The sequence below is a fragment of the Pleurodeles waltl genome, chromosome 7, assembly GCF_031143425.1.
Source record: "Pleurodeles waltl isolate 20211129_DDA chromosome 7, aPleWal1.hap1.20221129, whole genome shotgun sequence".
In the NCBI taxonomy this organism is placed as follows: Eukaryota; Metazoa; Chordata; class Amphibia; order Caudata; family Salamandridae; genus Pleurodeles; species Pleurodeles waltl.
The window spans coordinates 1,286,716,486-1,286,741,238 of NC_090446.1; the positions used below are offsets into that span (position 1 = coordinate 1,286,716,486).

Below are 24,753 nucleotides of genomic sequence, written 5' to 3' on the forward strand. Positions count from 1 at the left end.
TTTGCAGGGCAGTGGAGGCACAGTTGCACTTATTCAGGCTGGTATGAATCACTCCTTAGCCAACCCTGAGTGGGCCTTTCACTACCACAAGACCCCCCCCACTGAAGGGCGGAGCAGGTGGCAGATGAAAGGCTGGGCAGGTACATAATGGTGTTCCATGACCCGGCAGTGAGGAACCCCCACGTTGGTTTTCCCTACCTAGGAGATCGGCTCTTCTCATCGGTTTGGCTGATTATCTTTTAGTGGCCTCAGGGCTCTAGGCACTTTCCCACTGTAAGTGCAGTGTGGAAGTGTGTGTGCCCTTCCTACACATGCTATGAAGTGGCGCTTACCAGTGTGTGTGTGCACTTGCACCAAGGTTGTTTTCAAATGTGTGCTAAACCTGCCATTGCAGGCCTGAGTGTGCGCGCTTGCACCATGGTGTATTAAACATGTGTCCGCCTGCAAATGCAGGTCAGGAGCGTGTTTTCTGCAACAGGCACTCACTGGTACGTTGCATACAGTGTCTGCCTGTCGTGCTGCCTCACACTGCGATAGGCATGCATAAATAAAAAATAAATTTAAAAAATCAGTTCCTGAGCAAGGAGGGATACATACTTACATATCTGGCCTATATAGGTGCACTGATAGGCACGCTTTATAAACTTTTCGTCCTCATCTTTAGCCACAACTAGCAACATACAGTATATTTTCTGTGTGTTGGGCAATTATTCATTTATTTATAATTGTTTATTGTTCTTATATTGGACGTCAAACTACAAGGTTAATATGCAGAATGTGACAGCACCTCCATTTTTCCTACCAGCTCCAGGTGATCCTCCTATAAAGTGGGGAAAATGGAAAAAATATTTTGAAAGATACTCCAGGGCGTGTGGCCCCTCATTGAGTGCCGAAAGAAGAACAGCGGTGATGGGTCTGAAAGTAAAGAGGTATTTGACCATCTTCCTGATATTCCTGACAGTGAAGCTGTTGTTTTAAATGAATACAAAACTTGTATTAGAAAATTAGATTTACATTATTTGCCAAAAGTTAGTACTATTCTGGAGAGATACTATTTTGGCAAAAGAGTGAAAAATGAGGATGAGTCTATCGAAAATTACATAACTAATCTTAGACGTTTGGCTGCTTCTTGTAAATTTGGAACTTTGCTAGATGAAAGAATTTGTGATCAGTTTATGCTGGGGCGCAATATTGACAAGGTACGGGATGAACTGTGGTTACTTGATGATCCTAACATAGATGAGGTTATAACTCTTGCAAAGAAAATTGAGCACTCCAAGAAATGTGTAGAAGTAATAAAAAAAGAGGGTATTAAAAATGTCAGCCTAGTAAGGGAGGATAAGACATGTAGAACACAAATCATACATAAGGCGGCTATACAAAGTAAAGCTGGGAAAAAATGTAACAGATTTGACAAAGAAGGACACTTTGCCAATGACAAGATATGTCCAGCGCTCAAAGGTTCTTGTTTATTTTGCAAAAAGGAGGGGCACTTTTCATCTGTGTCTAGATTGAAGAAAGCTAAGCAAGCTGTGAATGAAGTAGGTGAATGAGATAATGAAGATGAAGGTATTTATGATTTTGAGTGTGGACAGATTGTTTTACAAGTTAGTGATAGCAGTTTCAGTGGTCCTTTGGATTACATTTAAATTGAAGGAAAGAAGACCAAGGTGCTAGTCGATTCTGGAGCAAAAATCACCATAATTGCTAATACATTTTATGAGAAAGAACTTAAGGGAAAGATCAGATTGTTAAAGTCCGATATTAAACCATGTGCTTATGGGGGAAAACCTATTGGTCTGCATGGTTATTTTATTGGTCTGATTGAATACGATCAACATTACACATCAGGGAAGATTTATGTGTCCAAGAAAGGAGTCAGCATAATAAGTTGGTGGCATGAAAAAGATCTAGGATTAATATTACATCCTAACAGTTCTCTACCCATTATAGTTAAGAAACGCCAAAGTGTGAACAAAGTTGAAAATGTTGAGACTTCTTCTGAACTACAGTCTGAGTTATAAAGAGTTATTTTTTCAGAAAAGAGATGGGCTGTATGAAACGTAATTCCCATAAAATTCGGTTGGTTCCGGGAGCTGTGCCTTAATGTAGCAAAATCTGCAGTATTCCGTTCGCAGTAAGGAATGAATTACAGAGTGAATTGAAAAAATTACAGGAACCAGGCGGTGATAGAAGAGGTGGAGGGGACAGAATGGTTGGCACCAATTGTGATTGGTAGGAAACCCACTAGAAGTATAAGATTATGGCCCTCATTACAACCGTTGCAGTCGGTGTTAAGCGGTGGAAATACCGCCAACAGGTCGGCGGTAAAAAAAATGGGATCATGACCACGGCGGAAACCTTCAACACAGACAGCCACTTTAACACTCCTACCGCCACGGTGGTAGCAACAAACACTGTGGCGGTCACCGCCAACAGACAGGCGGAAGACAATGTACCGCCCACCCCATTACAACCCCTCAATCCGCCAGCTTTTCCGGGGCGATACCAATGCCATCAAAAGCACGGCAGAAACAGTGTTTGGAAGGGAAACCACTCACCTCTTGACAGTCAAAGAAGAACCAGGATGCCATGGAGCCCGAGTTACAGGTCCTGCCCATGATGGTCTATCTCCTCATACACGAGGAATATCAAAGGCGGTGGCGACGACCACGGTGAGAACTGCACCTAGCACACAGGGGAGGGGGGAAGGAAAAAGAGTGTAACACACACACGCAACATGCCACACCTCTACCCTCACCCTCACCCACAACACCACAAACACATGCAGCAACAGTACATTTACGCACCGTAACCCTCTGGATGAACGCAAGGACAAAAGGAATAGAGTCCAATCAGTGATATATTAAAAATAGGCAGATATACGTAACAAATAGAAATTTACAAATATTTACAATATGTACAGAAGGCCGTACATTGTCCTTTGCAAATGTCTGTGGGCCACTGGGCCACAAATCGTGTGACAAGCCCACACTTGACTTCTGCCTCAATACGGAGAGAACACTGCAGGGGCATCAGGTCGTAAACACACAGGCCCCTCTAGGGGATGAGGAAGGGGGGGCACCGCAGCCGGAAGATGGAATAACACCACTGCTCCTCGAGGGGGCTCCATGCCCACAGCAATGTCCTGGAGAGTGCAAAGCCACAGTCTCTCAAGTTTCTCAAGTGGGTGGTTTGCCCACTGCTTGGCGCGGGGGAGTGTAAAGCCACAATCTGTCAAGTGGGTGCTTTGCCCACTGCTTGGTCCTGGAAAGTGCAAAGCCACAGTCTCTCAAGTGGGTGGGTTGCTCACTGCGTGGTCCCGGGGAGTGCAAAGCCACAGTCTCTCAAGTGGGTGGGTTGCCCACTGGTTCTGGAGGGGGCTTTGTGCCCAGTGTGCTTCATCCTGCCAAGGACAGGGTGAGTGGATGCATATCTCCACTGGTTCTGGAGGGGGCTTTGTACCCAGTGTGCTTCATTCTGCCAAGGATAGGGTGAGTGGATGCATCTCTCCACTGGTTCTGGAGGGGGCTTTGTGCCCAGTGATGCAGCACTTGGGGTGTGGCAGTTCACATTCCCTCACCTGGGTGTCTGAGGCACAAGAGTTGCAGGGACGAGGTAGCATGATAATCCATTGAGTCAGGGCCAGACTCCATCCTGGGGCGACTAAGGCTGCAAACTGGTGGTAGTGCTGGTGCTGGTGGCGGTGCTGCCAGTGGTGGTGGGAGGCTCCAGCCCGTCTCCTGCAGCCTCGGACGGCTGCCTGCTGGGGCTGCTGCTGCTGGTAGTGGTCCTACTGTCAGCGGTGCAGGTGGTGGTGCTTGCGGCGAGGATGCTGGCGGTGCTGCCCGTGGTACAGGTGCCAGTGCTGCCAGTGGTGGAGTGAGGCACCAGCCCGTCTCCTGCAGCCTCGGATGGCTGCCCATTGGGGCTGCTGCTGCTGACAGTAGGGGTGGCAGCGGCGGTGCAGGTGGCGGTGCTTGTGGCGGGGATGCTGGCGGTCCTGGCCGCGGTACAGGTGGCGGGGTTGTCGGTTCTGATGGTGGCCACCAGACCCTCACCTGGAGCCTCCGAGGCCTGAAGTTCCTTGGCTTGGCTTTTCTGCCCCTTCCACACCTTGGCAGATGCTGCTGGCACCTTGGTTCTGGCAGCTGGAGTTTTGGAGGAGGCCTTGCTGGGTGGGTCGTGCTCCTTGCTGCATGCTGTCCCCTCCTTCAACTTGGCAGGTGGCCGAATGGTTTGGTCCTTTGCACGGGTCGGTGGCACACTGGCTGGCCTGACGGGTGCCCCCTTTGATCCTCTGGGAGTTGCAGGTACCATAGCAGATGCCGACTTGGTGGCTGAGGTGCTGGCCTGGGTTCTGGATACCCTGGCCCGAGGGGAAGGACGGGGGGGTGGGAGGTGTAGGGAACAGGTCAATGTTTGCCATGAAAAGTTTTTTAGACACACTGGGACGGGAAGATAGAGAGGGTTTGGGAGTTGAGGAAGAGGGAGTGTTTGTAGGAGGTGTCTGTCTGCTGAGTTTGGGTGAAGGTGCATGTGCTGGATGCTGTTGTGAGGTGAATGTGCTGTTGGGTGGGTGGGTGCTTGTGTTTGTGTACTTTGGGAGGAGGGGTCACAGACACACTGGGAGAGGACACAGGGGACATGTGGGGGTGGTGACTGCTCGTAAGGGGTGTATTCTGATGGGCGTGCTGGTGATGGAGGTTGTGGATGAAGATGTAGTGTATGCAGGTGTGAGTATAGACACTACTGGGAGGGAGGTGGACAAAGAGGAGGAGGGGGACACAGTGGAGGCAGTGGATGTTGGTGTGTTTTCATGGGTATGGTGCTTGTGTGAGGGCCTGTGAGATAAAGTGTGGTGCTTATGTTTGCCTGAGCCACTTTTGTGTGTTGATTTGAGTGAATGCTGGTCTGAAGGTGTGCTTGGGAGAGGCTGGGGTTGAGGGGTTTGGGTCTAGGTAGAGGAAGTTGGAGGGGGGAGGCTAGACACTGGGACAAGGGCTGCCATCAGTGCTGAGGCCAGAACCTGAAATGCTCTCTGTGCGGCCGCCACACCAGAGTGAATGCCCTCCAGGTATGCATATGTTTGCTGCAAATACCTCTCGACAACCTGGATGGCATTCAGTATGGTTGACTGCCCATGAGGGATCTCAGGAGGTCAATAGCCTCCTCACTGAGGGCAGCAGGGCTGACTGGGGCAGGGCCTGAGGTGCCTGGGGGGAAGGAGATGCCCACCCTCCTTGGTGAGAGGGCATGGGAAACATGCTGAGGGGCTGCTGGGAGGGCGGTGCTGGTAGGGGGGATGGCAGCTGTACCTGTTGTTGGGGTGGGCACAGAGGGAGGGAGCTTCCATCGGAGGAGGAGTCGCTGTCCCTGTTGTGGTGCTCCCCTCGCCCTCTGTCCCACTGGTGCCCTCACCCTCAGTGGATTTGGCGTCCAGGCCCATGTAGGATGCAGCTCCCTCTGTCGCCGGTGCCTCTGCTCCTCCGCCAGATGATGCTAATGCACATAAGGACAAGGTAACAAAACAAAAAGCGGGGGAAGAGACAGAGGAAACACTTGGTCAATGCCAGCAACACCACTACCGTCGGCGTACACAACACACAGGGAGCAACCCTATGCACTAGGCCATGCCCAACCATTTACTAAGACAGTCACCAGCCCATGGGGTACAATGCCTAACGCCAGCATCTGCACACCAGAAACCCACAGGACCCTGCCCAGTAGTAGATGCCAACTTACACTATTAGGGTTGGAGTGCTCCAGAGCTGCCCAACAAGGGACCTACCCTGCCATGTTGGCCCTGGCCTAGGGGCATCCACAGCCCACATCCCCCACCCTGGTACTTCCTAACGTGTGCAAAGTCAGGTTTTAGATTCTGTACTCACCACCTTGTGGCTGCTGTCCAACTCCGGATAGGCCACCGCCAGGATGCAGAACATCAGGGGGGTCATGGTGCGATGGTCACCCCTTCCTCGTTGGGAGGCCAGCCCCAGCTGGACCTCCGCCGTCTTCTTTGCCCAGCGGCGCAGGTCCTCCCATCTCTTCTGCCTGTCAAAGACCCCCAGGGTCCACACCTCCTTGGCAATGGCACACCAAATACCCTTTTTCTGGTGGGTGCTGACCTGGAGGGAAAAGACAGAAGAAAAAGGAATTAATCACCCATCTGGACCGTCAGACTCATTGCCCACCAGATCCCACCCATCCCCTGACGCACATACATTGACAACCTTACATGCTGCACTCTGGCCAGGACGCCCCAGCACCCCCCCTACATGTGGCTTACACACACAGCAATCCATACATTCATGGCCCACGCGTCATGCTCACTGTGTACTCACCTGCTTATCTGGAGGACCGTAGAGTAATGTGTACTGGGGTAGGACCCCATCCACCAGTTTCTCCAACTCCTCCGCAGTGAAGACAGGGGCCCTTTCCCCAGACACATGAGCCATGGTTGTTTCCAGACACAGGTCACAGCAGCACTTGCAGTGTAGGTCCTCTTCTGTTGAAGGTCAGGTAGCAAGTGAGTGCGTACCATCACCCCCGGCGTACATCACCATTGGCTCCTGGAAACCATAGAGCCCAATGATAACCAATGCGATTTTGCGTGGCGGTCATAGACCGCCTACAACGACGGCACACAACGCTAGTGGAATTACCTCATTTCACTTGTCTCTCCTCACAGGTCAGGCAGCCGCCATTTCAGGGGGGCACAGGGCATGGCATCTAACTGCGTCACAGCAGACATTGGCACATCAACTGACTCTCTAGTCCACATACTGTTTTTGTAAAGTAAACAAATCATCATTAGTGCAATAGATGTGTGAATATGACCCTCTGCTCACCTTTCTCTTCCATAGGCTTCAACCGCTGAGGCAGAATATGAGATGGTGGCATCCTCCGGTATACCCGACCCCTGGTGGACCTTGCGACAATGGAGGACAGACACATTATCATTACCTACAGACTTGATTGTGCCACAATCCAAGAACTGTGTGCACAATTGGAGCCAGACCTGATGTCAGCTATCTGCCAGCCCACAGGAATCCCCCCTCTAGTGCAGGTCCTGTCACTGCTCCATTTCCTGGCAAGTGGTTCCTTCCAAACAACAGTGGCCATGGCATCAGGGATGTCTCAGCCAATGTTCTCAAACATGCTGACCAAAGTGTTGTCTGCCCTGCTTAAACACATGCACAGCTACATCGTGTTCCCCCAGGTGGAGGATTTGGCCACAGTGAAGGCTGACGTTTGTGCCCTGGGACATATCCCCAAGATCATTGGTGCCATTGATGGTACACATGTGGCATTTGTCTCCCCCCCCATGGAGAAATGAACAGGTTTGCAGGAAGAGAAAAAGCTGTCACTCGATGAATGTGGAGATGGTGTGTTTGGTGGACCAGTACATCTCCCATGTGAATGCCAAATATCCTGGGTCTGTGCATGACGCCTTCATCTTGAGGAATAGCAGCATCCCATACGTGATGGGCCAACTCCAGAAGCACCGGGTGTGGCTAATAGGTGAGCCAAAGATCCCCACCCAGTATGAATTGGTGTATGGGTATGGGGTTGTCCCTAAGGGTGAGTGTGTGGTTAACAGGTATCCCTCGATATTTGCAGGTGACTCTGGTTACCCCAACCTCTCATGGCTACTGACCCCAGTTTGGAATGCCAGGACAAGGGCAGAGGAATGTTACAATGAGGCACATGGGCGTACAAGGAGGATTATAGAAAGGGCCTTCAGCCTCCTGAAGGCCAGGTTCCGGTGCCTCCATCTGACAGGAGGATCCCTGTACTACTCACCCAAGAAGGTGTGCCAGATCAGCGTTGCATGTTGCATGTTGCATGTTGCACAACCTGGCCTTGAGACGCCAGGTGCCTTTTCTGCAGGAGGATGTGCCTGGAGATGGTCTTGTGGCAGCGGTGGAGCCTGTGGACAGTGAGAAAGAGGAGTCAGAGGAAGAAGATATAGACAACAGAACCAATATAATTCTGCAGTACTTCCAGTGACACACAGGTAAGACACTGTAACTCCACTTTACATTTCAGTTATCTGTTGGATATTGTACAAGGCAGCCTCTTTCCCTATGTCTATGGCCACTGACTGTTCCTTTTGGAATCTCTATTTTCAGATCTCTGTGCCCCACTCTGGCTCCTGCTATGTGTACTTCTGCCCACCAAAGGTCATCCTAAAGTATATTTCACTGTACATTTGAGTTGCAATGCTATGATAATGTTGTACTAATACATTTGTGAATCATTTGACAGACTCCAGATTGGTATTTGTTCCAAGGGAGTTTATTTAGGGGGGGATGTGCAAGGTGCTGGGGAGATGTTGGAGGACAGTCCAGGGTAGAGTCCATTGTCTTGGTATCACAGGTACATTGTCCAATGGGGCATAGGAAGGAGAGTAATGGCAGTTCAAGGTGGACAGGGTGACAGAGTGGGACAGAAGGGTGACAATCAGGAGAGTTATTTCCTGGCGGGGCTCTTGCCAATGTTCTCTGGCTTCTGCCTGGATCGCAGGGACCGTTTGAGTGCTGGTTCTCCTTATGCAGGGAGTGGGGTGCTGGTGGCCTGTTGTTCCAGAGGTGGGGCCTCCTGTCCACCAGCGCTGATGGAGGTGGAAGGCTGTTCCTCAGTCTGGCTAGTGTCAGGCGCCCGTTGTTGTGCCACTGCCTCCCTCATGGTCTTGCCCATGTCAGCCAGCATCCCTGCAATGGTGACCAGGATGGTGTATATTTTTGTTAGGTCCTCCCTGATCCCCAGGTACTTTCCCTCCTGCAGCCGCTGGGTCTCCTGCAACTTGGCCAGAATCTGGCCCATGGTCTCCTGGGATTGGTGGTATGCTCCCAGGATGTTGGAGAGTGCCTCATGGAGAGTCGATTCCCTGGGCCTGTCCTCCCCCTGTCACACAGCAGTCCTCCCAGTTTCCCTGTTGTCCTGTGCCTCTGTCCCCTGAACCGTGTGCCCACTGCCACTGACCCAAGGTCCCTGATTGTCTTGGGTTTGTGGGGTTGCCTGGGGTCCCTGTAGTGGTGGACACACTGCTGATTGACGTGTCCTGGGGACAGTGGCATGTGCCCGCTGGGTGGGTGCTGTGCTAGTGTTTCCTGAGGGGCGAGGCTCAGTGGTGGGTTGGGACTGTGGCAGGGGAACCGACTGTCCGGAGGTTCCGGATGGGCCAGGTTGGTCATCCGGATGCGGGCATGCAGCGCTGCTGTTGTCACTGTGGGCATCTTCAGGTGGGGGACTGGATGTAGCTGGCACCTCCTCTCTGGTGACGTGGAGTATGGGTCCTGTGGGAATGCAAATGCATTGTTAATGTGTCTGCGTGTGCCATCTTGTGCATGGGTGAGTTTCCCTGTATGATTGTGATTTCCCTGTGGCCTTGTGTGAGTTGTGATTTTGTGGGCAGGGTGAGTCTCTCTACTAGCCATGCTGTGGTGATGGGTGTCCATGCAGGTCTGTGATGGATGTCCATGCATTGTTGTTGCATGCAGGGCTTGGTATTGGGATGGGTGGGTTGTGTTAGTGGGGTATATGTGAGGTGGTGGAGTGATGGGATGATGGTAGGGGTATGAGTTTGTGATGGCATGGAGGTAGGGTGAGGGGTATAAAGTAGTTAAGATTTGACTTACCAGAATCCAGTCCTCCTGCTACTCCTGTGAGGCCCTTAGGATGCATGATCGCCAATACTCGCTCCTCCCATGTTGTTAGTGTGGGGGAGGAGGTGGGGGTCCACCGCCAGACCTCTGTACTGCTACCTGGTGTCTTGCTACCACGGAACACACCTTCCCCCATAGGTCATTCCACCTCTTCCTTATGTCATCCCTGGTTCTTGGGTGCTGTCCCACTGCATTGACCCTGTCCACGATTCTCCGCCATAACTCCATCTTCCTTGCAATAGACGTCTGCTGCACCTTTGAGCTGAATAGCTGTCTCTCTAACCGGATGATTTCCTCCACCATGACCCTTAGCTCCTCCTCAGAAAACCTGGGGTGTCTTTGGGGTGCCATGGATGTGGTGCGAGTGATATGTGTGAGGATGTGTGGGGTGATGTGTGGGGTGATGTGTTGGAGTGTATGCTGTGATGTGCATGAATGGTGTATGGGTGATGGTGTTCTGTGGCTCTGATTGAGTGGGTGCTCCTGGCTTGTCTCTCTCTGAGTGATAACTATTTTTTCACTGTAAGGGGTTGTGTGTAATGTGGGTGTGTGTTTTATATTGGATTGGTTGTGTGGTTGTGGTTTGTGTATGTGTGTCAGGTGTGTGTAGTTTGAATTGTCCAATGTGGTGCAGTTTTGTAAGTGTGTGTTTATTTTGAGTGCTGCGGTGTGTACCGCCAGTGGTTTACCGTGTTTGAAAGACCGGCGTTGTGATTCGTGGGTCATGATACTGTGGGCGTATTCCTGTTGGTGTAGTGGTGTGGGTTTTGCTAGCGCCAGTTTATCACTGACCTTTGGTGTGGCGGACTTGTGTGGGTGTCTGTATAGTGACGGAATTCTCAGTGTGGGTCATAATACCAGTGGCGGAATACCGCAGAGGGCACGGTATGTTGGAGGCCATCAGCACAGCAGTAGGCAGCATTTACCGCCACGGTTGTAATGAGGGCCTATGTGTGGACATTCGCAAGCTTAACAGGAGTGTGCTGGTTGATAAATATCCTCTTTGAAATATGTCTGAATTATTAATGATGCTGTCTGGAGTTAAAGTATTTTCTACGAGAGATCTTACTGTGGCCTGTCATTAGATAGAATTGGACAAGTCTTGCAGAAGTATAACAGCTTTTAGAACAACTTTTCGAACATATAGGTGTTGAAAAGTACCTTCTTGCCTGTCTCACTGGAATCCTGCTAGCCAGAACCCCAGTGCTCACAGTTTGTTTCCTGAATGTGTGTACCTGTGTAGTGACTAAGGGGGTGATTCTAAATTCGGCGGGCGGCGGAGGCCGCCCGCCAAAGTTCCCCCACCAAAATACCGCTCCGCGGTCGAAAGACCGCTGAGGGTATTTTGGGATTTGCCCTTGCCTGGCGGGCGGCCGCCAAAAGGCCGCCCACCAGCCCAGGGCAAATCAACCTTCCCACGAGGACGCCGGCTCAGAATTGAGCCGGCGTAGTGGGAAGGTGCGACGGGTGCAGTGGCACCCGTCGCGTATTTCAGTGTCTGCAGATCAGACACTGAAATACTTTGTGGGGCCCTCTTACGGGGGCCCCTGCAGTGCCCATGCCATTGGCATGGGCACTGCAGGGGCCCTCTTACGGGGGCCCCGCGGCACCCCCTACCGCCATCCTGTTCCTGGCGGGAGACCCGCCAGGAACAGGATGGCGGTAGGGGGTGTCAGAATCCCCATGGCGGCGGTCAGAATGCCCTGCGGGGCACCGCCGGTCTGTCGGCGGTGCTCCCGCCGACCCTGGCCCCGGCGGTCTCTGATCGCCGGGGTCAGAATGACCCCCTAACTGTCTCACTGAGGCTCTGCTAACCAGAACCTCAGTGCTTATGCTCTCTCTGCCTTTAAATTTGTCACTATAGGCTAGTGATCACTTTTACCAATTTTAATTGGCACACTGGAACACCCTTATAATTCCCTAGTATATGGTACCTAGGTACCCAGGGTATTGGGGTTCCAGGAGATCCCTATGGGCTGCAGCATTTCTTTTGCCACCCATAGGGAGCTCAGACAAACCTTTACACAGGACTGCCACTGCAGCCTGAGTGAAATAACGCACACGTTATTTCACAGCCATTTTCACTGCACTTAAGTAACTTATAAGTCACCTATATGTCTAACCTTCACTTGCTGAAGGTTAGGTGCAAAGTTACTAAGTGTGAGGGCACCCTTACACTAGCAAAGGTGCCCCCACATAGTTCAGGACCATTTCCCCGGACTTTGTGAGTGCGGAGACGCCATTACACGCGTGCACTACATATAGGTCAATACCTATATATAGCTTCATAATGGTAACTGCGAATATGGCCATGTAATATGTCTAAGATCATGGAATTGTCCCACCATGCCAAATCTGGTATTGGGGTGCCAATCCCATGCATCCCCGGGGCTCCACTATGGACCCCTGGTACTGCCAAACCAGCTCTCTTGTGATTTCTCTGCAGCTACTGCTGCTGCCACCCCACAGACAGGGTTCTGCCCTCCTGGGGTCTGGGCAGCCCAGTCCCAGGAAGGCAGAAATGAGAATTTCCTCTGAGAGAGGGTGTTACACCCTCTCCCATTGGAAATAGGTGTTAATAGCCTCTGGAAATGCTTTAAAAGGCACAGATGGTCCCCTCCTTGCATAAGCCAGTCGACACTGGTTCAGAGAACCCCCAGTCCCTGCTCTGGTGCTAAACTGGACAAAGGAAAGAGGAGTGACCACTCCCCTGTCCATCACCACCCCAGGAGTGGTGCCCAGAGCTCCTCCAGTGTGTCCCAGACCTCTGGCATCTTGGATCCAGAGGTGTGAGGGCACAATTGAGACCTCTGAGTGACCAGTGCCAGGAGGTGACATTAGAGTCCCCTCCTGATAGGTGCTTACCTGACTTGGGGGGTCATTTCAACCCTGGCGGTCGATGATAAAGCGGTGGCCAACCCGCCAACAGGCAGGCGGTTAAAAGAAAGGAATTCTGACCCTGGCGGGAACCGCCAGCACAGCCCGCCACTTTAACAATCCGACCGCCACGGCGGGACAGACAAACAGTGCGGCGGTCACCGCCAACAGGCAGGCGGCAGACAATGTACCGCCCACCCTATCACAACTCACCAATCCGCCACCTTTTCCGGGGCGGGAGCCCCGCCGATAAAAACACGGCGGAAACAGACTACGAACGGGAAAACGCTCACCTATACACACTCCACGAGGACGGAGGACAGCATGGAACCCGAATTAAACATCCTACCAGCTATTGTCTACCTGCTCATCTACCACGAGTACGAACGCCGGCGCAGACGACAACGGTGAGTACTGCACCTACGACACAGGGGAGGGGGGAGGAGGAAAGCTTACGGGCACACACATACGTGACACATCCACCCCCCCCCACCCCCCCCTAACTATCTACACACCAATGCAGAGCAACAACTCCGAGTGACACCCCCCAAACCCCCTGGAAAAATGCAAAGACATAATGAAAATGATGATAACATTTATGTATAACATAGGTTCATTGAAGTCATGGAAAATCATCTATATGAAATATAAAAAAAAAAAAATGAACAGTGCGAAATCTAAATACATAGGCAATAAGTCCAGCTCATTTTGTTAAAGTTCCACAGTCCGTGGGCCAATGTCCACAAACACATGGGCAAAGCCCACACAGGAGACCAGATACCGTTGGAGAGAACACTGCTGGGGCATCAGATGATAAAACTACAGGCACCTCAGGGGGAAGGGAAGGGGGGGCACCTCAGCCACAGGAGTCCACGACGCCAGATCCACGAGGGGCCTCCATGGCCACTGTGCCATCCTGGGGAGTGCAAAGCCACAGTTTCACAAGTCTCTACAGTGGATGGGTTGCCCACTGTGCCATCCTGGGGAGTTCAAAGCCACAGTCCATCAGATGGATAACCGACTCCACTGGTATTGGAGGAGGCAGGGTGCTCAGAGTGCAGCGTGAACACCAGCTCGACACAGAACCGGCACTGTCAATGGGCCAGCGGTGCTTGAGACGGCGGGGCCCAGCGTAGCGGTGCTTGACAGGAAGGGCCCAGCGGAGCGGTGCTTGACAGGAAGGGCCCAGCGGAGCGGTGCTAGAGTTGAAGGGCCCAGCGGAGCGGTGCTTGACAGGAAGGGCCCAGCGGAGCGGTGCTTGACAGGAAGGGCCCAGCGGAGCAGTGCTTGACAGGAAGGGCCCAGCGGAGCGGTGCTTGAGACGGCGGGGCCCAGCGGAGCGGTGCTTGACAGAAAGGGCCCAGCGGAGCGGTGCTAGAGTTGAAGGGCCCAGCGGAGCGGTGCTTGAGACGGCGGGGCCCAGCGGAGCGGTGCTTGACAGGAAGGGCCCAGCAGAGCGGTGCTAGAGCTGAAGGTCCCAGCGGAGCGGTGCTTGACTGGAAGGGCCCAGCAGGGCAGTGCTTGACAGGAAGGGCCCAGCGGAGCGGTGCTAGAGTTGAAGGGCCCAGCGGAGCGGTGCATGAGACGGCGGGGCCCAGCGGAGCGGTGCTGGACAGGAAGGGCCCAGCGGAGCGGTACTTGACAGGAAGGGCCCAGCGGAGCGGTGCTTGACAGGAAGGGCCCAGCGGAGCGGTGCTTGAGACGGCGGGGCCCTCTTCAGCAGGGCCTGTCTTGGCGGGGCCCTCTTCAGCGGTGCTCTTCACGGCGGGGCCCTCTTCAGCGGTGCCTGTCTTGGCGGGCCCCTCTTCAGCGGTGCCTGTCTTGGCGGGGCCCTCTTCAGCGGTGCCTGTCTTGTTGGGGCCCTCTTCAGCGGGGCCTGTCTTGGCGGGGCCCTCTTCAGCGGTGCTCTTCACGGCAGGGCCCTCTTCAGCGGTGCTCTTCACGGCGGGGCCCTCTTCAGCGGTGCCTGTCTTGGCGGGGCCCTCTTCAGCGGTGCCTGTCTTGGCTGGGCCCTCTTCAGCGGTGCCTGTCTTGGCGGGGCCCTCTTCAGCGGGGCCTGTCTTGGCGGGCCCCTCTTCAGCGGTGCTCTTCACGGCGGGGACCTCTTCAGCGGTGCCTGTCTTGGCGGGGCCCTCTTCAGTGGTGCCTGTCTTGGCGGGGCCCTCTTCAGCGGGGCCTGTCTTGGCGGGGCCCTCTTCAGCGGTGCTCTTCACGGCTGGGCCCTCTTCAGCGGTGCCTGTCTTGGCGGGGCCCTCTTCAGCGGTGCCTGTCTTGGCAGGGCCCTCTTCAGCGGTGCCTGTCTTGGCAGGGCCCTCTTCAGCGGTGCCTGTCTTGGCGGGGCCCTCTTCAGCGGTGCTTGTCCTGTCTTTCAAGGGAGCCAGACCTGGCCAGGACTCCCCGCTTAGTCACCCTCCGACCGTGCAGTTGCTGGCCCCTCCTGTGATGGATTCCTGGGCCCGTGGGTGTCCTCCGTCACACCCGGTATGGGGCTGGTGGGGCCCTCCTGGTCCGCGCGCCTGCTGGCTGACTTCTCCGCCCTGCTGCCCTTGCCCTCCTTCGATGAAGCTCTCTGGCCCTTGCCTCCCCTTGATGTTGTGGCAGGTGACGGGCCACGACTACGCTCCTTGGTGGCAGCTGTCTCAGCCTTCTCGCGCCGGCCCTTTGTTTTTCGGGTTCTCTTCCCAGGGGGTGGGCTGGCTGTCCCCTTGCTGCTGGCCGATGTATCTGCACTCGGGAAAGGTGGACTCCAAAACCCGTGCACAATGGTCGCCCTCGATGCAGGGCTGGTGGTGGCTGAGGTGCTCTTAGGACTCTTACCAGATGGAGGGGGTGGGTCAGGTGATGCAAAGAGGTTAACTTTGGAGAGGAAAAGTTTCTTAGGAGCAATGGGAATGGTTGGTGCAGTGGGTATGGGAGTGGAGGAAGAGGATGTGGTTGTAGGAGAGTCAAGTGTGCTGTCTTTGGGTGCAGGTGCTTGTGACGTAGGCTGTGGTGAGGTGGATGGCTGTTGGGTGGGTGGCTGCCTGCGTTTGTGTGTTTTGGAAGAGGGGGTGACAGACACACTGGGAGAGGACACAGGGGACGTGTAGATGGCAGTGGGGGTGGTGACTGCACGTGTGCGGACTGTACTGGAGGGTGTGCTGGTGATGGAAGTACTGGCTGATGGTGGTGTGCATGCAGGTGTGAGTGGAGACGTCACAGGGAGGGAGGAGGGAGACGAGGAGGAGGGGGACACAGAGGTGGTAGTGACTGTTGCCATGTCTGCATCTGGATGTTGTTTGTGTGAATGCTTGTGGGATCTGTGGTGCTTATGTCTGGATGAGCTGCCCTTGGGTGTTGAGGTGTGTGCAGGCTGGTCTGATGGTGTGGATGGGATAGGCAGAGGAACAGGAGACTGGGACTGGGTGGAGGCAGTTAGAAGAGGGAGGCTGGAAACCGGGACAATGGCTGCCGTCAGTGCTGAGGCCAGAGCATTGAACGATCGTTGATGGGCAGCTTGACCCGAATGAATGCCCTCCAGGTATGCATTGCTCCGATGCACCTCCCTTTCTACACCCTGGATGGCATTCAAGAGGGTAGACTGCCCAACAATGAGTGTCCTGAGGAGGTCAATGACCTCCTCACTGAGGGCAGCAGGGGTAACTGGGGCAGGGCCTGAGGTGCCTGGGGCGAAGGAGATGCCCACCTTCCTGGGCGAGCGGGCACGGAGCGAAGGCCGAGGGGTTGCTGGGAGGGCGGGGCTGGTGCGCTGGGTGGCGGCTGTACCTGTTGTGGCGGTGGGCACGGATGTTGCCGCCACCGCAAGGGAGCTCCCTTCCGAGGACGTGTCGTTGTCGCTGACGTCTCCACGGGTCCCCGTTGTGGAGCTCCCCTCGCCCTCCGTCTCACTGGTGAACTCGGTGTCTGTAGCATGGCCCTCCGGGGCCATGTGAGTTGCAGCTCCCTCGTGCTCCGATGGCACACATGCACAGGAAGATAAAGAAAATGGGTTGGGGGAGAAATAAAGACAGGTTGAGTGCATGCATTGGCAACACCGTTGGCGGAGAGGACAGACACAGAAGCCCCCTGCACTACGCCGCGCAATCGGGGTACACTACTCAGTACTTGTGACTAGGACTACAGGTCTATGGACAACAAATGCACACATGGGTGATGCAGGACCATGGATAGCTCTACTTGGCACCCTACAGAGGTGGGGGGCGGGGGCACAGGGCCATGCCTAAAGGAGGGGACTAGCCTACAGAAAGCGCCCTGGCCTAAAGTCACCCACAGCCCTCCTCCCCCACCCAGACACCTCCACTGCACGCAAAGATAGCAGAATGTACTGATACTCACCCCCTTGTGTCTGCTGTGATGTCCTCACACGCCCATCCAAATCGGGGTAGGCCACCGCCAGGATCCGGGACATCAGGGGGGTCAATTGGCGGCTGGCACCCCTCCTACGTTGGGAGGCCATCCCCAGCAGAGACTCGGCGGTCTTCCTGGTCCCGCGGCGGATGTCCTCCCACCTCTTTCGGCAGTGGGTGCCCCGTCTGTTGTGGACCCCCAGGGCCCGGACGTCCTTGGCGATGGCACGCCAAATCTCAATCTTCTGATGGGCGCTGACCTATGTGACATGTACAGGGTGGGAAACGAAATATCATCACTTTTCTGCATGGTAGATGTGAGTGGCCCCCCTCCCCAACCTTGGCATGTGGCACATGCTCTCATCTGTCGTGCGTTGCACTCCTCATTCGCTCCCCTCCCCACAATCTTACATACACCCCACTCAACACAGGCATAGCCCATTCAACGTGCACCCAGTGTACTCACCTGTTGGTCTGGAGGACCGTAGAGTAGCGCATACTGGGGAAGGACCCCATCAACAAGTTTCTCCAACTCTTCTGTAGTGAAGGCAGGGGCCCTTTCCCCAGTTGCAGCAGCCATAGTATCTCCCAGACCGAGGTCACAGCAGCACTTGCAGTATAGGTCCTCTCCTGTGGATGATCAGGTCTCGAGTGATTAAGCAGCTAGAAAATGGCGGTCACGCCCGTGGCGGTGCGTACCACCGCGGTGCGTACCGCGACCGCCGGTGCACATCGTCATTGTCTACTGAGACCCATAGGGCTCAATGTTAACCAATGCGGCTTCGCACCGCGGTTTCCGACCGCCTACCCCCACGGTGTGCCACGCCAGCGCATTGACCTCACAGATCCCATTGTCACACTTCACAGGTCAGGCAGCCGCCATTTCAAAGGCCCACATGGCTTAATTTTACTGCGTCACACAGGCCTAGGCCGTGCATTGCCACTCATACACGCCTTTCACTGCATTGCGATTCATTTACTGTGCAAGCTGTTTGAACGAACCTGTGGGTTGCTTGACTCTGTGCTCCATGTTGTCCTTCCTAGGCACCGTCCGCTGGGACTTGCGAGGAGAAAGATGAATCCTCCCGTGTACCGACCGCTGGTGGACCTGTCGACAATGGAAGAACGACATATTATACTTCGTTACAGACTTGACAGAGCCACTATTCATGAACTGTGTGCCCAGCTAAAGCCAGACCTGATGTCCCCCATCCGCCAACCCACAGGGATTCCCCCTCTGGTGCAGGTTCTGTCAGTACTCCATTTTTTGGCAAGTGGGTCTTTTCAGACAACAGTGGCCATGTCATCAGGGATGTCTCAGCCTATGTTTTCTAAGGTTTTGGCCAGAGTGTTGTCTGCCCTGATGAAATACATGCGGAGATACATTGTTTTCCCTGAGGAGGAGGATTTGGCTGCAGTGAAGGGTGATTTCTATGCCCTTAGACATATCCCCAACATCATTGGTGCCATTGATGGGACCCATGTGGCTTTGCTACCCCCCAAAGGCAGTGAGCAGGTGTACAGAAATAGAAAGAGTTATCATTCTATGAATGTCCAGGTGGTCTGTTTGGCAGACCAGTACATCTCCCATGTGAATGCCAAGTTCCCTGGGTCAGTGCAAGACGCGTATGTTATGCGAAATAGCAGCGTCCCCTATGTGATGGAACAGCTACAGAGACACCGTGTGTGGTTATTAGGTGACTCTGGTTACCCCAACCTCTCCTGGCTATTGACCCCAGTGAGGAATCCCAGGACAAGGGCAGAGGAACGGTACAATGAGGCCCATGGGCGAACTAGGAGGATAATAGAAAGGACCTTCGGGGTCCTGAAGGCCAGGTTTAGGTGCCTGCATATGACAGGGGGATCCCTAATGTACTCACCAAAGAAGGTGTGCCATATCATCGTGGCCTGCTGTATGCTTCACAATCTTGCATTGCGACGCCAGGTGCCTTTCCTGCAGGAGGATGGTCCAGATGGTGGTGTTGTAGCAGCTGTGGAGCCTGTGGAGAGTGAAGAGGAGGAAGACGATGGGGACGACACAGACAACAGGGATACAGTTATACAACAGTATTTTCAGTAGCACACAGGTAAGATTCACCCACGCCATTTTACATTTACTTGAGGCCTCCTGCGTCTCTACTTTCTGTGTTTCCCACCATTTCCTTTTAGCTGAATTGTGACTTTCCCTTCACTTTTCAGAGCTGTTTGACCAACTGCGTGACTTCTGCTTTGTTTTCCCATGGACTACAGCTTGTTATCATTGGTATGTTGCCGTTATGTGTGATACATAATAGTAAAATAAAAGCAGACTCCTGAAATTGTAAGTGCAATAGGTGATTTATTATAAGTGCTACATATAGGTACATGATAGTAAAACGGTGATGGGTGGGGGTGGAGAAATGTCCATGGCAGAGTCCAGTTCTCAGTCGCACAGGTGCATTGTCCATATGCCTGTGGAAGGATGGAGCAGGGGCAGTTCAAGGTTGGACAGAGTGACAATGTGGGACAGTGGGATGACATCAGGGGGTATCTTATGCTGGCGGGGGTCTTGCAATCCTACTCTGTCTTCTTGTGTGATCTCAGGTTCCGCTTGCGGGGTGGTTGTTCTTCAGCAGGAGGTGGGGTTCTGGTGGCCTGACGTTGTGTGGGGGCCTCCTGTCCACTGGCGCCGGCGGAGGTGGTAGGCTGTTCCTGGCCTGGGCTAGTGACAGGGGCCCTTTGGGGTACCACATGGTCCCGCAATGTGGTGACTATCTGGTTAAGGGCCAGGACGATGGTCCCCATTGCGGTACCGATGTTCCTGAGTTCCTCTCTGAACCCCATGTACCGTTCCCCCTGCTGTGCCTGGATCTCCTGGAACCTGGCCAGTACCGTCGCCATCGTCTCCTGGGAGTGGTGGTATGCTCCCATGATGGTGGTGAGGGCCTCTTGGAGAGTCGGTTCCCTGGGCCTGTCCCCCCCCTGTCGCACAGCAGCCCTCCCAGTTCCCCTGTTTCCCTGGGCCTCTGTCCCCTGGATGGTGTGCCCACTACCACTGCCCCCAGGTCCCTGTTGTTGTTGGGGTGGTGGTGCCCTGTAGTGGCGGACACACCGCTGATTGACGTGTCCTGGAGACAGAGGCATGGGCCCGCTGGGTGGGAGCTGTGCTGGTGTTCCCAGAGGGGGTTAGGTCTGGTGTAGCCTGTGGCTGTCTGTGGGGAACCGACTGTCCAGAGGTCCCCGATGGGCCGGGCTGGTCATCAGGGTCAAGGTCGACAGAGCTGCTGTCATCGCTGGGGGCCTCTGCTGGGGGTGGGATGGACATCTCTGGACTCTCCGTGGCGGTGTGGTGGCGTTCGGGTCCTGCAGGGGTATAAGGGTATGGTTATTGGTTCTGTGTGTGGCTTTTCGTGGGATGGATGGGTGTCCGTGTACCCAAGTGCAGGCATTCCCGTGTGGGGGCTTTTGTGAGGGTGGCTTGTGGGGGAGATGGTTATGTGCAGTGGGCATGCTTTGGAGATGGGTGTCCATGCTTTGTGGTCGCATGGAGGTCTAGGTGTTGGGATGGGTGGGGTGTGATGGGGGTGGGGGTGAGAGTGGGGCTATGTGCTGGCATGCAGATGGGGTGGCGGTGGGAAGTAGTAGTTAAGATTTGACTTACCAGAGTCCATTCCTCCAGCTACTCCTGCGAGGCCCTCAGGATGCAGGATGTGCAAGACTTCCTCCTCCCATGCTGTGAATTCTGGGGGAGTAGGTGGGGGTCCGCCACCAATCTTCTGCACCGCAATGTTGTGCCTTGATACCATGGAACGCACCTTCCCCCGTAGGTCGTTCCATCTCTTCCTGATGTCCTCCCGATTGCGTGGATGCTGTCCCACCGCGTTGACCCTGTCGACTATCCTTTGCCATAGCTCCATCTTCCTAGCAATTGTTGTATGCTGCACCTGTGCCACGAAGAGCTGGGGCTCTACACGTACCTTCTCCACCATGACCCTGAGTTCTGCGTCAGAGAACCTGGGGTGTCTTTGGGGTGCCATGGGGTGGTGTGGATGAGGTGAGGGATGTTGTATGTGTTGTGGAGTGTGGTGAGTGTGGTGGTGTATGGTGTTTTGTGCGTTGTAATTGTGTGGGTGATGTTGTGATTAGCCTCTGTGTGATGGTCTACTCTAAGCAGTGCTGTCTCTCTCTGTCCTTGATTCGCAATTGTGGAAGTAAGGGTTTGTGGGTAATGTGGGTGTGTGTTTTATATTGTATTGGGTGTGTGGGAGTGGTGTGTGTATGTGTCTCAGGTGTGTGTATTTCAAATTGTCCAATGTGGTTGTGTTTTGTAAGGGTGTGTGTATTTTGACCGCGGTGGTGTTTACCGCCTATGGAATACCGCGTTTGAAAGACCGCCGTGTGGATTCGTGGGTCGTAATGGTATGGGCGTATTTCTGTTGGCGTGATGGTGGAGGTTTGGTCATCGCCTTTTTTTCGCTGCCCGTTGGTGTGGCGGACTTTTGTGGATGTCGGGTTTTTGGCGGTTTGCCAGTTGCGGGTCAGAATGACTGTGTCGGTTTACCACGGCCGCAGCGGTGTTATGGCGGTCTTCTGACCGGCGGTATGCGCCTTTTACCGCCGAGGTCAGAATGACCGCCTAAGTGGCCAATCCTCCTCTGAGGGCTATTTAGGGTCTCTCCTGTGGGCTTTTCCTCAGATAACGACTTGCAAGAATTCACCAGAGTTCCTCTAAACCTCTCTCTTTGACTTCTGCCAAGGATCGACCGCTGACTGCTCCACGACGCCTGCAAAACTGCAACAAAGTAGCAAGAAGACTACCAGTGACATTGCAGCGCCCAATCCTGCCGGCTTTCTCGAGTGTTTCCTGGTGGTGCATCCTTTGGGGGCGCCTGCCTTCTTCCTGCACTGGAAGCCACAAAGAAATCTCTCGTGGTTTGTCGGAATCGTCCTCCTGCTTCAGCAGGCACCAAACTTCAGCGTCACCGGTACTCTGGGACCCCTCTCATCCTGACGAGCGTGGCCCCTGGAACACAGGTTGTGGACCCAAGTGACACAGACTGTCCAGTGGTCGAACTGTCCAAATTTGGAGGAGGTAAGCCCTTGCCTCCCCTCTCCAGACAGTAATCCTGTGCACCGTGTGAACTGCAGCGGCTAGGGCTTCTGTGCACATTTCCATTTAATTCTTCATGCACAGCCAAGCCTAGGTACCGAGCACTCTGTCCTGCGATGCTCAACTCCCTGAGTTGATCTCCGGCTTCGTGGGACCCTCTTCTGCATTGTTGAGATGACCACCATGTTCAGACTTCTTGAACCCATGTTCAAGGACTTCTGCGGATGCTACCTTCTTGTGCATGGGCTCTCTACGTTGCTGAGGGTCCCCTCTGTCTTCCCTCTCGAGTGGTGACATGCTGGTCCTTCCTGGGCCCAGGCAGCACCCTTTTTCTTTAACCGCAACTCTTGCAGCTAGCACGGCTTGCTTGTGGTATTTTGGCAAAGAAACAACTCTGCATCCTCCAGCACTCCGTGGGACATCTTCTGTATAAAGAAGAAGTTTCTAGCACCTTCAGTTGTTGCAGAATCTTCAGCTTCTTCCATCTGGAGGCAGCCATTTTGCACCTTCATCTGGGGTTTAGTGGGATCCAGCCCCCCTGGTCACTTTCGTGACTCTTGGACTTGGTCCCCTCCCTTTGCAGATCTTCAAGTCCAGGAATCCGTCTTCAGTGCTTTGCAGTCTGTTGTGGTCTTTGCAAAATCCTTTATCATGACTCTAGTATGTTTCTGGGGAAATAGTAGTACTTTACTTCTACTTTCCAGGGACTTGGGGTGGGATATCTTGGACACCCTTAGTGTTTTCTTACACTCCCAGCAACCCTCTACACACTACTCTAGCCTAGGGATCCATTCGTGGTTCGCATTCCACTTTCATAGTATATGGTTTTGTTGCCCCTAGGCCTATTGCATCCTATTGCATCCTATTGTATTCTACAGTGTTTACACTATTTTCTAATGTTTTACTTACCTGATTTTGGTTTGTGTGTATATTTTGTGTATTTTACTTACCTCCTAAGGGAGTATATCCTCTGGGATATTTTTGGAACATTGTCACTAAAATTAAGTACCTTTATTTTTAGTAACCCTGTGTATTGTGCTTCTTATGATATAGTACCTATATGTTATAAGTGGTATAGTAGAAGCTTTTCATGTCTCCTAGTTCAGCCTAAGCTGCTCTGCTATAGCTACCACTATCAGCCTAAGCTGCTAGAACACTACTAATCTACTAATAAGGGATAACTGGACCTGGTACAAGGTGTTAGTACCATCAGGTACGCACTATAAGTCAGGCCAGCCTCCTACAATGGGTTTGTCAGACTGCCTTTTGGTTTGATTTTGACGGGCTCAGCTTTTCAACATGTGATGGAAAAGATTTTGGCCCTCATTATGACATTGGCGGTGACTGTTAAAGTGGCGGTAATATTATGACCATGGCGGTGATAACTCCCATAGACAGCCAATGTACCACACCAACCGCCAGGGCATTAACACCACTCACCACGGCAGTAGCCATCAACAGCCAGGTGGAAGACAAGGTACCACCACCATATTATGACACTGCAAACCACTAGGATTTCCGGGGGGGTACCAAAGCCATCAAAAGCCTGGTGGAAACACATCACAGAAGACCAAACTCACCAACAGAGACACAGAGAAGACCAACGCCGCCATGTAACCGGAACTGCAAGTTTTCCCGCTGCTCTTCTATGCCATGCTCCGCCTGGAACACCAATGCTGACAAAGATGACGACGGTGAGTACAGCTGCCTAGCACACAAGGGAGGGAGAAAAAGGAGAGTGACCCACAACACACATCAGACACACACACACCATACACACAACCAGCTGCAGATGTAAACCAATGACACACAACACAAGGCATAATAATACAAGGACTATAGGTCGGCAGTACTGAAATTGTAATAGCAAGGCAACACCCATGATATGTACCAATTTTAGAACAATGATACATGAACAATTGTCCAGAAATGGCTAATGCCCAGTCCAAAGTACATAAGGCCCACATGGCCACAGTGCACAGTCCAAGCCCCAACTTGATCCTGACCAACTCCGCACAACACTGTGCAGGGGTAACATCTCGGAAGTGGACAGGCACCTCAGGGGGTGGGGATTAGGGGGCACCTCAGCTGAAGTCGGGAACTAGCCCAGTGCTTCTGAAGGGGGCTCCATGCCCATTTCCCAATGATGGGGAGTGCAAGGTCACATTCTGTGAGGTGGGGACCTTGTCCACTGCTTCTGCAGGTGGCTCCATACCCATGTCCTAACGCTGGGGGCTACAAAGTCACAGTCTCTGACGTGAGGTAATTGCCCACTGCTCCTGGAGGGGGCTCCATGCACATTTCCCAATGCTGGGGAGTGCAAGGTCACAGTCCCTGAGGTGGGGAACTTGCCCACTGCTCCTGGTACAATAGTCCCTGGAGGGTGGCCTACATGCCCTCTGCTGGAGGTGAGGGCTGCATTGTCTCTGCTGGGGGAGGTGTCTCCTGGGCAGCCTCTGCTGGAGGTGAGGGATGCTGTGTCCCAGCTGGAAGTGAGGGTTTCTTGCCTGTCATTGGTGGTTGAGTAGGAACCTCTTCTGATATTGGTGGTTGAGTGGGAACCTTTTCTGATATTGGTGGTTGAGTGGGAACCTCTTCTGTCATTGGTGGTTGAGTGAGAACCTTTTCTGACATTGGCGGTGGAGTGGGACCCTTCCCTTTGCTGGCTGGTGGAGTGGGATCCTTCTCTTTCCTGGCTGGTGGAGTGGGATCCTTCCCTTTCCTGGCTGGTGGAGTGGGATCCTTCCCTTTCCTGGCTGGTGGAGAGGGA

The 24,753-nt window shown here is 53.6% G+C and overlaps 1 long non-coding RNA gene across 1 annotated transcript in view; it reads left to right on the plus strand.

Moving 5' to 3' along the window:
• The first annotated feature begins 814 nt into the window (after positions 1–814).
• Positions 815–24,753, plus strand: part of LOC138247387 (uncharacterized) — an 80,996-nt gene continuing 57,057 nt past the window's right edge. Inside the window, exon 1 of the long non-coding RNA XR_011194480.1 lies at positions 815–929. This is a non-coding gene — a long non-coding RNA (uncharacterized lncRNA). The remainder of the gene's footprint in view (positions 930–24,753) is intronic.